Here is a 10,317-nt window from a genome sequence, read left to right on the forward strand (position 1 = left end):
CCTGCCTTGGCTTCTGGGTGGGCTCAGCTGGTGGGATTGTGGTGGGCAGGCAGGACTAGGCCAAGGTGGCAGACTTGATCCTCCTGGCTCCTCCCCTGTCAGGCTGAAGAGGGGACTCTTCCCCAGAGGCTTCCATCAACTACTACGGCGACGCTCTCCCAGCTCCCCTAGCCCACCCCTCCCTTTACTGCTTCTCCCAGGCTGGAATCAGGGCCCAGGCACTGTGGATGATCTCCCTAAATGCAGGCGGCTCCCATCTCTGGAAACACATTCTGTGCTAAACTCTGCACTCAACGTTTCCTGCTGGAACCCAGAATGGTGAGATGTTTAAAATGCTTGGCACTCCTGGGCACACACTAAACCTGGGTACTTTCTCCCACTTGTTGCCTGCCATGCCAGTGACCCCTACCCTCTAAATCATTGTATAAATCTGAGATAAAGTATACAGACAAGTATTAAGAATAATGCATTAAGTTTTATTTCTCAAAGCAAGTGCAAAACAGCCATTCTGTTTTATACACAATCATTCTGAGACCCCAGATCCTTTAAGGCTCACATCGTTTAGGGACCTGCAGGCTGGCTGGGCGGCAATGATTAATCCCAAGTAAACAAACCAGAGGCCAGGACCTATGGGAGAAAATGGGGGCCAGAGCACTGAGCCCATAAAATTCCCAGTTCCCTCCCCTCTCCAGAACCAGGAAGAACAGACTTATGGCCAATCTGTTATCTTATTTTACTTTATTTCTCTTGCACAAACAGGACACAAGACACTCTGATATCGGTTCTAAGCATTCAAAAACACACTTTGCTCTCCTGCAGTCTGACTCATCTCTAGAACACCCCAGACAGCTCAGCTTTGTCAACAAGTCCTCTGTAGTTCCTCAAGGCAGAGGGAAACTTTTCCCATCCTCTCTCAGCACATGTGTATTTCTGTTCTAGTGCAAACCACAGGCAGAGTAACTCTTTATGTCCCCATGTCCCATCTTGAAGACACTGTGACCTGTGGGACAGCAAGAGGACAATGACCCCGTGTTCTTCCATCTCTGTATCTCAGCATCTTGCATGGTGTCTGGAACGTAATAAATCTCCAGTAAATGTTGGCTGAACTGAAATCAAAACAATCTGACCACCACTAACACCAAGAAAATCAAATAAACAATAAAATGCCAGGCTTTCCAAGGATATGTAGGTTTCCAATAAGGAAACAGATTTAAATGCATGGAAAAGTGTGGCTTTGTGGAAGAGAGAGCACAAAGGGTTGGCTGATTTGGAGTTCATGAGACCAAACCAGCTCTGTTACCAACAGTTTCAGTGACTTCCCCTCTGGGCCTTGATATTTTTGCATTAAAGTAAAAGGGTTGAAAAAAAGGTTAATTTTCGCTCATAGATGGGCCACAAAACAGACTTTGGCAAGGTTGCCATGGTTCTTGTTCTCAATGTGCATCATCTGGGAGTCCCCACAGATGTCACCTTGGCTCTGTCAGGTTTCAGACTTCAGAGTCTGAAACTTCTGGGCCATCTTTGAAAACACATCATCAAGAACTGCTGAAAAATAACTGTGCAAAGCAAGTGTGAACTCCCAAAGGCCCTGCCCTGCTCCTTGAGAGGAAAGGTGCCCTTGGCATAGGGTAGTGGATAGGCCAGCCTCTCCAGGCCAGGGCTGTCTGGGATGCCAGGAGAGTTTTGAGATCAAATCTGGATCAAACATAAATGAGGTGAGGGTTGTCTTCATAAAGAAAGGCTTTAATGAACCCAAGGTCACTGTCAGCAGAACTCCAAAGTCTTTCTTTTTTTTTTTTTTTGTCCGCACCACAGTCAGCCAGTGAGCACACTATATAGTATCCAAACCCGCAGCCTCGGCACTACCAGCGTTGCACTCTCCCGAGTGAGCCATGGGGCCGGCCCCAAAGCCTGGAATAGTCTGGCCTCCAAGTTGCAAAGCAGCTGAGTACTGGCACCAGGACTCAAATGCAGGCTGTCACGGTAGCCAGATCAGAGCAGGATAGAGCTCCCAGATCCTCAGGCCTGCTGGAAGGGATGCTGAAGTTTCCACACGGATTACACCTCTGAACAAAGCTGCATGTAAGCCTCAGTCTAGAATTCTCTGTGACAAGACCAGCTCTTCCATTGGCCTGTGGGGTATGTGCACGCATGCATATAGGACTCATTGGCAAGCCCTATAAGGACAAGATGAATAATGGATTTTATTTCCCACTTTCTTGGTTGCTTTTTGTGGTGTGGTAGGGGGCCTGGGGTGAAGTTTAAGGTTTAGTTCCTACAGGGCAAAGCCCTGTCAAAATATAAATTGTTTGAGTCAGCAACCTTCTACACAGGAACTGACTAAAGCAAGGTTAACTGACCAGGAGGTTCCGAGTCACATATCCGTGAAGCCCTTCGTCAGGTACTGCCAACTGCTTGCCTTCAGGGTGGTGTCCTGGCTTTGGGGGCTGCTTGGTGGACAGAGGAGACAGAGATCTACTAAGCATGTAGCGCTACCCCCAAAGATCTAGGACCCAGAAGAACCTCTCACTGCCTGGACCACATATGGCTCCTTCCCCCCATACCTGAGGGCCAAGGGCTCCTGATATCAGTGATAGCCAATTCTGTGGAGGTCCCCAGACTTCAGGAGGAGTGCCGGTGAGTCCAGCCTGGACCTCCACATCTGAGCACAGCCCTGTCTACAATTAGCAAGAAGTTAGCTGCCGCCTGCTGCTACAGAGCTACCAAGAGCGGAATCCACACCCCCTCAAGACCCTCTGCCATCATTTTTAGCAACACACCCTGTGCAGTGCTGTGGCCTGCCAGCCAGGGGAGGTGAGGTGAAAACCCTGTGCAAGCCCAGGCCCTGGCCTTTTCCCAACAGCGCCACCTGAACAGTATTTGGGCCTAGCAAACTGCAAGGATGGCAAATTTCAGGACTTGTGGGATTTTGCAAAGGTGGGAGAAGAAGCCCTCTATTCATTCTTTCATTTATTTATTCACCAAAAACTGTGTGATGGAACTCCTTTCCCCCAGACTTGAAGTCAAGGCATATACATATACATATGTGCATACATATACACACACACAGTGTATATGTAGTGAACATATTTATTACATATACATGTGTACACACTCACACTACATGTCATATCTTCTGCAGAACACATTTAGGAGAGAGTGGTAATAGTTGCATTTTACAGATATGGAAACTGAGACTCTGAGAGGTTAAATCTCATGCCCAGAGTCAAAAGAGAAAGATGATGGGAGACTAGAAGAGCCCCCACTCAACACCCAGAACTGGCCAAAGGGAGGGGGCAGGGTGAACTCTGGTCTCTCGTTTTTAGCCAACCACAGTATCTCAGAAAAGGGCCATGGCCATGGTGTGTGGGGCAGGAAGGGGAGGTTTGGGGAGGCTTAGTGAGCAGCCCCCTAGGCACAAGGCCGCTGGTGCCCCTTTTCCATGGCAGAGCCAAGCGGCAGTTTCCACAGAAGCCGGCAGGGGGCAGTGTTCCTTGCCTTTTCGAGCCTCGGGAGCGCTCGGGAGCAGCGCCGGATAAATTTAGAGACCAGGGGCCTCCGCCCGCAGCTTCTAGGAACGTGCCAGTAGAGCCTGACACGTAGTAGGTGTACAAGGTGCGTCTAGAAGCCGACAGGGCTTGACCGCGTAGATGAATTTGAATTCCATAGTAGAAATGGGAAGGAGAATGGGGGAAGAGGGCGTTCTGGCCCCTGCCAGCGCCTGACATCGCGGAGGCCTTGTCAATCAACACGCTGTAAGGACCTACTATGTGCTAAACTCGGCGGCGAAGACCTGGCCATCTCATTCCCCGCTCCTCCCGTTTTCCCGGTCGGCGACTTACTCCACCTCCTCCCATCTCATCCCCACCTCCCCACCCCCCACAAACGGTCGCAGAGCGGGGGTGGGCGCTCGCTGTCTCCCAGGGGAACCACCTTTGCACAAATCGGCGGGGCGTGGGGGACCCGCGAGGGGAATATGCCAGGAGAGGCGAGGGGTCCCCGGAAACGAACACGTGAAAGCCGATGCGGCGACAGGGCGAGGGAGGCATTGCCCTCCGGGTCAGGGCTGTCTCCCGCTGCAGGACTCGCCGGACCCAGGGGACGCAGTGACCTGCCCAGCCCCCACCCAGGTGTACCCGCACGGAGCGCACCACCGAGCCCCGCGCGTGGTCTGCGCAGACCGGGACCCTCGCGTAGGAGGGAGCAGAGACTCGGGGCTCCGGTCTCCGCACAGAGCCCAGACCATCCGGACACCCTTCCCGGGAGACCCGGCTGCAAGACAAGGCGAAGGCGCGCTCGGGCCGGCGTACGTGTGCCAAGCAGGGAGCGCAGCCTCACCCCCATCTCAAGTTCAGCCGCGCTCTCTCCCGCAAGGTCACGCTCCAACACTCACACGCAGAGACAGGAGACAGGAGGAGCTGAAAGTTGCGCCACCGTCCCGATCCCGAACTAGCAGAAGCCCCACCGTGGCGCTCTGCCTTGGTGTCACCGCTCCCCGCCCCTGCCCCGCGCGGGTCATTCACGCGAGAGACGCAGACGAGTTGCTAACTTTTGTCAGATTATTTCTCGGCAGCTGAGGCGCCTAACGGGGTTGGGGCGGACTCGGAGTTTCGAGTTGCCACCAACGCCACCTCCGCCCAGCTCCCCTGCGCGCACCCGAATCCCCCCACGTCCCCCCAAGCCGCGTCCAGCTGCCCGTCCCGGGCGCCAACTTCTCCCCTGAATCCGGGGCAGCGCGGGCTGGAGGTGTCGCCGGGGCCGAGAGCCCCCTCCCGGGTCTGCGCCTGCTCGCCATGGATTGGGATACTCAGACTAGATCCGGACACTGTCCCCCAGCCGCTCGGCCAGGTCACCAGCGGCCTCCGCGCGCCCCCGCGGTGTCCCAGCCCGTGACCCTGGCTCCGCTCCAGGGCGCCTGAGCCCCGCCACCCAGTGGGGTCTCCTCCCACCGGCGGCCTCGGCCCGGGAGATCCCAGACGGGTGCTGGGTGCAATGTCACTGGGGCCGCTCAGGGGACCGCTGCTCGGGACCCGGCGTAGGATCCCAGCTGAGCTCCCTCCTGGCAGTGACTCCAGTAACCGCGGAAGACCCCTGAGCCCGAGCCTCCTCCCAGCCCTCCTTCATCTCCGAAAGACCCCGGGGGTCGCCGCGGCGAGAGATGGGGTCTCCCTGCGTGTCTTCCTCCCGGCGGCTGGGGTCCTCAGTCCCACGTCCACTGTCACACCCTCCATCCCTTCCGTTCCCGGGTCCGGACAGTCACCGCTCCACTCGGCGGGAACACACACCAAACTGCCCGAGCCCCAACTCTGGCGGACGCAGCCCCCGCGCCCCGGAGCAGTGCCGGGCTGGGCGCGCGCACTCACCGCGGCTGCAGACACGCTGGAGTTTCCGGGCTGCGGGCACGAGGGGGCCCCGAGGAGCAGCCCAGGGCGAGGGTGCCTGGAACCCTCGCTCCCTCCGCGGCTCACGTCGCCTCCTCCTGCTTTCTCTCCTCCTCTTCTTCCTCCTCTCCCTCCCCCCTCTGGTCTAGGGCTCTTTGTCTTTGCAAAGTGTCGGGACTGTCTGGCATCGTGGGGCTCCGCGGCGGAGGCTGGAGCCCGGGAAGCGGGGAGGCGGGCTGAGGACGGGAGCGGCCTCGGGAACACCTTCCCCCGGGAGTAACGGGAGGAGGAGGCGGGGCGAGCGCGGCGAGCGGGGCGGGGCCGCCTTCCCTGGCCGGCCGGGGCCGGACCCGGGTCCCCGCGCGCCGCCCTCCCCCGCCTCCGCCCCGCGCCCCCCCCTCCCGGCCCCGCGCTCCTCCTCCGCCGCCTCCCACCTGGACTGGGCTCGGCTTTCCCCTCGCTCGGGGCTTCCTGCGAGCCGAAGATAGCTCCGCCGAGCCACGTGGACCGCAGCGGGCTCGGCGGAGGTCGGGCCCGGCAGACGCCGGAGGCGGCGGTGGTGGCGCGGGCACCGGATCGCCGTCCCGAGAGGGGCTCTGCGGGGACAGTTCCGCACTCTGCTCTCAGGCCGCCGCCCACGAGCTGGCGAGGCTAGGAAAGGGCGGCCGGGGGACCGGTGGGGTCAGCCTCGGGGAAGAGGCGACAGGCGCGCACCGAGAGGATGTGGCAGTGCTCAGAGGAGCTCGGGTCGGGGGCGCGGTGGCGAGAAGGGGCCGATCCCCCTGCTGGTGGCCGAGCAGAGCCACGGACTTCCTCTGAGGGCGCGGGAATCAAGGTGGGATTCAGGGAGCGGGAAAGGAGAAGCGTGGCTGGGCTGGGGGACTGGTGAGGACTGAGGCCAGGAGCCGCAGAGCCGGACATCGCGGCCCGGCCTCGCCCTGGCTCGCCGGCCTGCCGCCGCTTTCCCCCTTTCCCCTCCCTGATGCAGAGGCTGCAGCAGGCTCCAGAGCAGGGCAAGGGCTTGGCCATGGGAGACAAGCCTGGGGCTGGGGCTTTGAGGGTTGGGGATATTAGGTTTGCGGTTACTTTGCTCTCTCCCTTGTATAGGGAAGTGGGCGGTGGAGCCATTTTGCTGAATGGCAGAGTGCAGGTCTTAGACGCTAAATGCTTACACAAGATTTATGAGGCATTTTTAAAAAATCTGGGTTTACTGCTCTTAGACCCTTGCTGGGACTATGTCTTTCGCAACTTATCTGAGGAGTACCTAGAGGAAGGCGGCACAGCTTAGCCTAGGGGTCAGTTCGTTCCTCCAGCTTCCATTGCTGCAATAGGAGAGATCAGCCTGGATCAATGCATGTGTAATCTTGGACTAGTTACTGAATCTGTCAGCTTCCTCGGTTTCCTCATCTGTGAAAACAGGCCGATTAACAGTGTCTTTCTGATTAGGTTGTTGTGATGATTGAGTGCATGCATAGGTGTGGAACCCTTAGAGGTGTACTTAGCATGTAGTGAGTGCTCATAGTTAGCTGTGCATGTAGTAGACTTCTCCAGTGCCAGGTCCCTGCCCACAGCAGGGAGGTGGCCTGTCCTAGAGGATGGAGTGGAGGTACTGAGACTTCAAAGACTTGGGAGAGAGAAGGAGAGATATTCAGAGAAGAGAGAAACAGAAGAGAAACCAACTTTCAAAGGCAGGGGACAGGTAAGAAAATTAACTACTAGAAAGGGAAGGAAAGGAGGAATACCATGCACAAAGAACATGTGTCAGGAAAAAAAAAAAAAAAAAGCCAAAACAAAACAGTGAAACAAAAAGTGCATGCATCTGAGAGCATTCTTCAAGGACCCCCGCCAGCTGCAATAGGGGTCTGCAACCTGGCTAAGTTTCCCTCCCTCCAAGAGTTTGAGAGAAGAGTTTTGAGTGTTTTGTGACCTGCTCTGAGACCTCCTGCCTGATCCCATTGGTTTCTGTTTGGATTCTAGAGAGGGGTGAGCTCTTAGGTCTACCTGGAAGCATCTCACAGGCTTTGCTTTTTCTGAGATTTAGGCCAGGGTGTTCTCCTCACCTGGTGTTCTCCAAAATGCTTGTGTGTATGGGAGGAACCTACTGTCCTCTCTAGCAGCAGCATCTTCTAGCAAGAGAGGCCTTCTAACATGGACCCTGAACCTCTTAGTGACTGGAGGTGTGGCTTGGAGCATCATCCAGTTCTGATTCATTATCTGAAATACAAGTCACCACATGCTGTCCTCACAGGGACAACTGACTGCAGGGCCTCATTGATTTACAGGGTTTATATCTGGTGGTTGTTTGCCTCTCAACTTGACTCTGAGCTTGCTGTGGATAGGGAATGTGCTGCATCCTGCTCGCTGCCTGCTGCAGCACCTGTCCCCCTGCTGGCTACAAAATAGATGCTCAACAAAGAGTTGCTTGGGTTGGCCAGGTAGCTCAGCTGGTTAGAGCTCAGCCTTGTATCACCAAGGTCAAGGGTTCATTCCTAATCAGCTGCCAAAAAATTGTTGCTTTGCTCCCCACGGATTTGTCACCCCACTTCCCCAGGGTGACGGAGCCACAAAGGATTACTCAAAGCCCATCTCTTCTGAGCAATGAGAAGCCCCAAAGTGGTTAATCTCCCCCAGAACCCTCAAGCATTCCTTCCTTGGGAAATTAACCATGAATTGGGGTTCTCTTCCTGCATTTATTCTCCAGACCAGGAAGTTATAGGAAGAGAACATAGATGGGGTTATAGCTAACAATATTTGCTGGTAACTTTCAGTGAAACAAGCCAGAGGACATTCCAGTAAGACAATTAAGTGATCCATTAACAAAAGCTTGATCTCAGCAAACATTCCTTTCTTACAGCAATTTCTCAGTATCTTTACATATCAATCAATGACTAGTCTGTCTTTGAGCCAGCAACCTTGCTGTGTTACAAATCTTTATCTTACACCAGAGCCTGAGGAAAATTTCTTGTCCTTTGCAAAGTCAATATTTGAAACTGCAAGGCTTTGGAAAACCAGGCCCTGTGAAGTACATTTGCTTTATGAATCCTCTAGAAAAAATAAATAAAGAATTGCTAGATGAATTAATGAAAGAAGTGTTGTTTATTGCATGGGTCAAATAAAATGCTGTATAGGGAAGCACTTTGAAAAATAGAAAATGCTAGACTAATATGAGATTATACCACTATATCCTGGAAGATTCTATGGAGAGAGGATCAGATTAGGCAAGGAAGTAGCCCCAGGTCATCCAGCTGTTCCACTTTGCAGCCAAGAACCCAAACCAGCTCAGGGTTGGTAGTTCCCCTGGATGACTCCACAGTGAGATGGAAATTCCTCACTAAGTGACGTTGTGGTGAAACATGCATAAATCATCACCTCATCTATATAAAAAGACATGCATAAGATTCATCTTTCTCCAGTCTGTGATGGGTTAGCCCAGGCAAGGCCTTTTCTTACAGCCTCCCTTCTTTCTGTTATAGTGCATTTCTTCCCAGGCACTAACAAGGACCTCTCTTTCTCTCTTTTTTGTCTGGAGTTGTGACATTCCATACAAGCAGGACTAGACACCTTGGACTGTTTCCAGAGGCCCAGATCCGGGGCTACATGTCAGAGGCATGTGTATGCATTCCTCTTTGTCTCCTTGAGTGTATTTCCCAACATGCCCTGCTGGAGGACGACTGGTGACAGTCATTACTGGGAGTGTCTGCACAGTGAGTTCCCCCGGGAGCCCTGACACTGATTTAATGCTCGCCGCCACCTACCACGTTTTCAGAGCACCAGCAAAGCTCTCAGTAATAATGGTTAAGGAAATGGATTTCATCCTTCCCCAACCCCGCTTTCTTGGCACATCAGAGTGGAAAGATCCTAATGGCTTCTGATCCCATTTGGGTGATTGTGCAGAAAAGAAAAGGGCTGCCTTGCTTGTCAGAGATGAGTTTCAGAGGTGCTGGGCATGTGGTGTTTTGTGTTTTGGGCAGTATTTTACTTGGGGCTCTTGGGGCTATGAGGAACTCGCTCAAGTTTCATTAGAAAAAAGATTCAATGTAGGGATGTGCAGACTGAAGCTAAAAATGGGAAGCTGGAAGGAAGGAGACAGCCCATCTGTCTCTCCTTTCTCTCCTTCTCTCTCTGTCTCTCTGCTCTGTTCTCTCCCTGTCCACAGGCCATCTCTGTTAAATCCTGGGATCTGCCTCAAGTTTTCTGTGGGTTTATGGCCCCAGTCCCCCTACAACTTGGCAACTGGCCATACAGTGCATCCAGCTTCACTTCCCACAGCTGGTTCACTCATGTGCTACTTTTTCCAGGAGAGGACTGATTGACAGGCCTTTTCCACAGGGTCATGGATCACCAACCCAACTCTAAAGTGACTGCCCTGGGAGCGTCAGCCCACCCCATGAGTAACAGAGTAGAACGACAGCCCTACAGGAGATTTTGCATTAGGGGGAAAGTAAGACACACGGCCCTTAAGCCCCCCTCCAACCATGAGAATCTTGGAGGGCATTTGAGTTAGCAGAACTATTAAGCAGAACCCATAAAATCTACCGCACACTATTTACATATATGAGGCCCGTTGTCCATGCTGAGCCAGCTGATTAGTCTCAGTCATGACCACCCTAATTTCTTTGCCAGAATTGGCTCAGGAATGAGTAGATTTAATCGCTAGTTAGACCACCAAGATAGAGAATTATACCTGAGTCTCCTTGAAAAAAAGATCTTAGTATAAACCTTGGAAAGCTCATTTCCAACTGGACCCGAACAAAAAGGTATTTTTACAGTTTCTCTGGAACACATTTTGTGCCTGTGAAGGAAGCCTAATTGAAGAAAAATAAATCCAGAGTCTTGATCACACTATACCTGAAGCCTACCTCTGGGCTCTCTGTGGCATGCATCAGTAAAATTCTTTTGTTTAAGCCACTTTATGTCATGATTCTGTTACTTGCAG

At 53.5% G+C, this 10,317-nt stretch overlaps 1 protein-coding gene across 2 annotated transcripts in view; it reads right to left on the minus strand.

Moving 5' to 3' along the window:
• The window catches only part of ST3GAL1 (ST3 beta-galactoside alpha-2,3-sialyltransferase 1), a 94,098-nt gene extending 88,450 nt beyond the window's left edge, over positions 1-5,648 (minus strand). For both annotated transcript variants that reach the window (XM_063079512.1, XM_063079511.1), the window contains exon 1: positions 5,364-5,648. The gene's annotated coding sequence lies outside the window, so the exon portion shown is untranslated. The remainder of the gene's footprint in view (positions 1-5,363) is intronic.
• Positions 5,649-10,317: the final 4,669 nt, after the last annotated feature.

The sequence above is a fragment of the Cynocephalus volans genome, chromosome 15, assembly GCF_027409185.1.
Source record: "Cynocephalus volans isolate mCynVol1 chromosome 15, mCynVol1.pri, whole genome shotgun sequence".
Classification (NCBI taxonomy): Eukaryota; Metazoa; Chordata; class Mammalia; order Dermoptera; family Cynocephalidae; genus Cynocephalus; species Cynocephalus volans.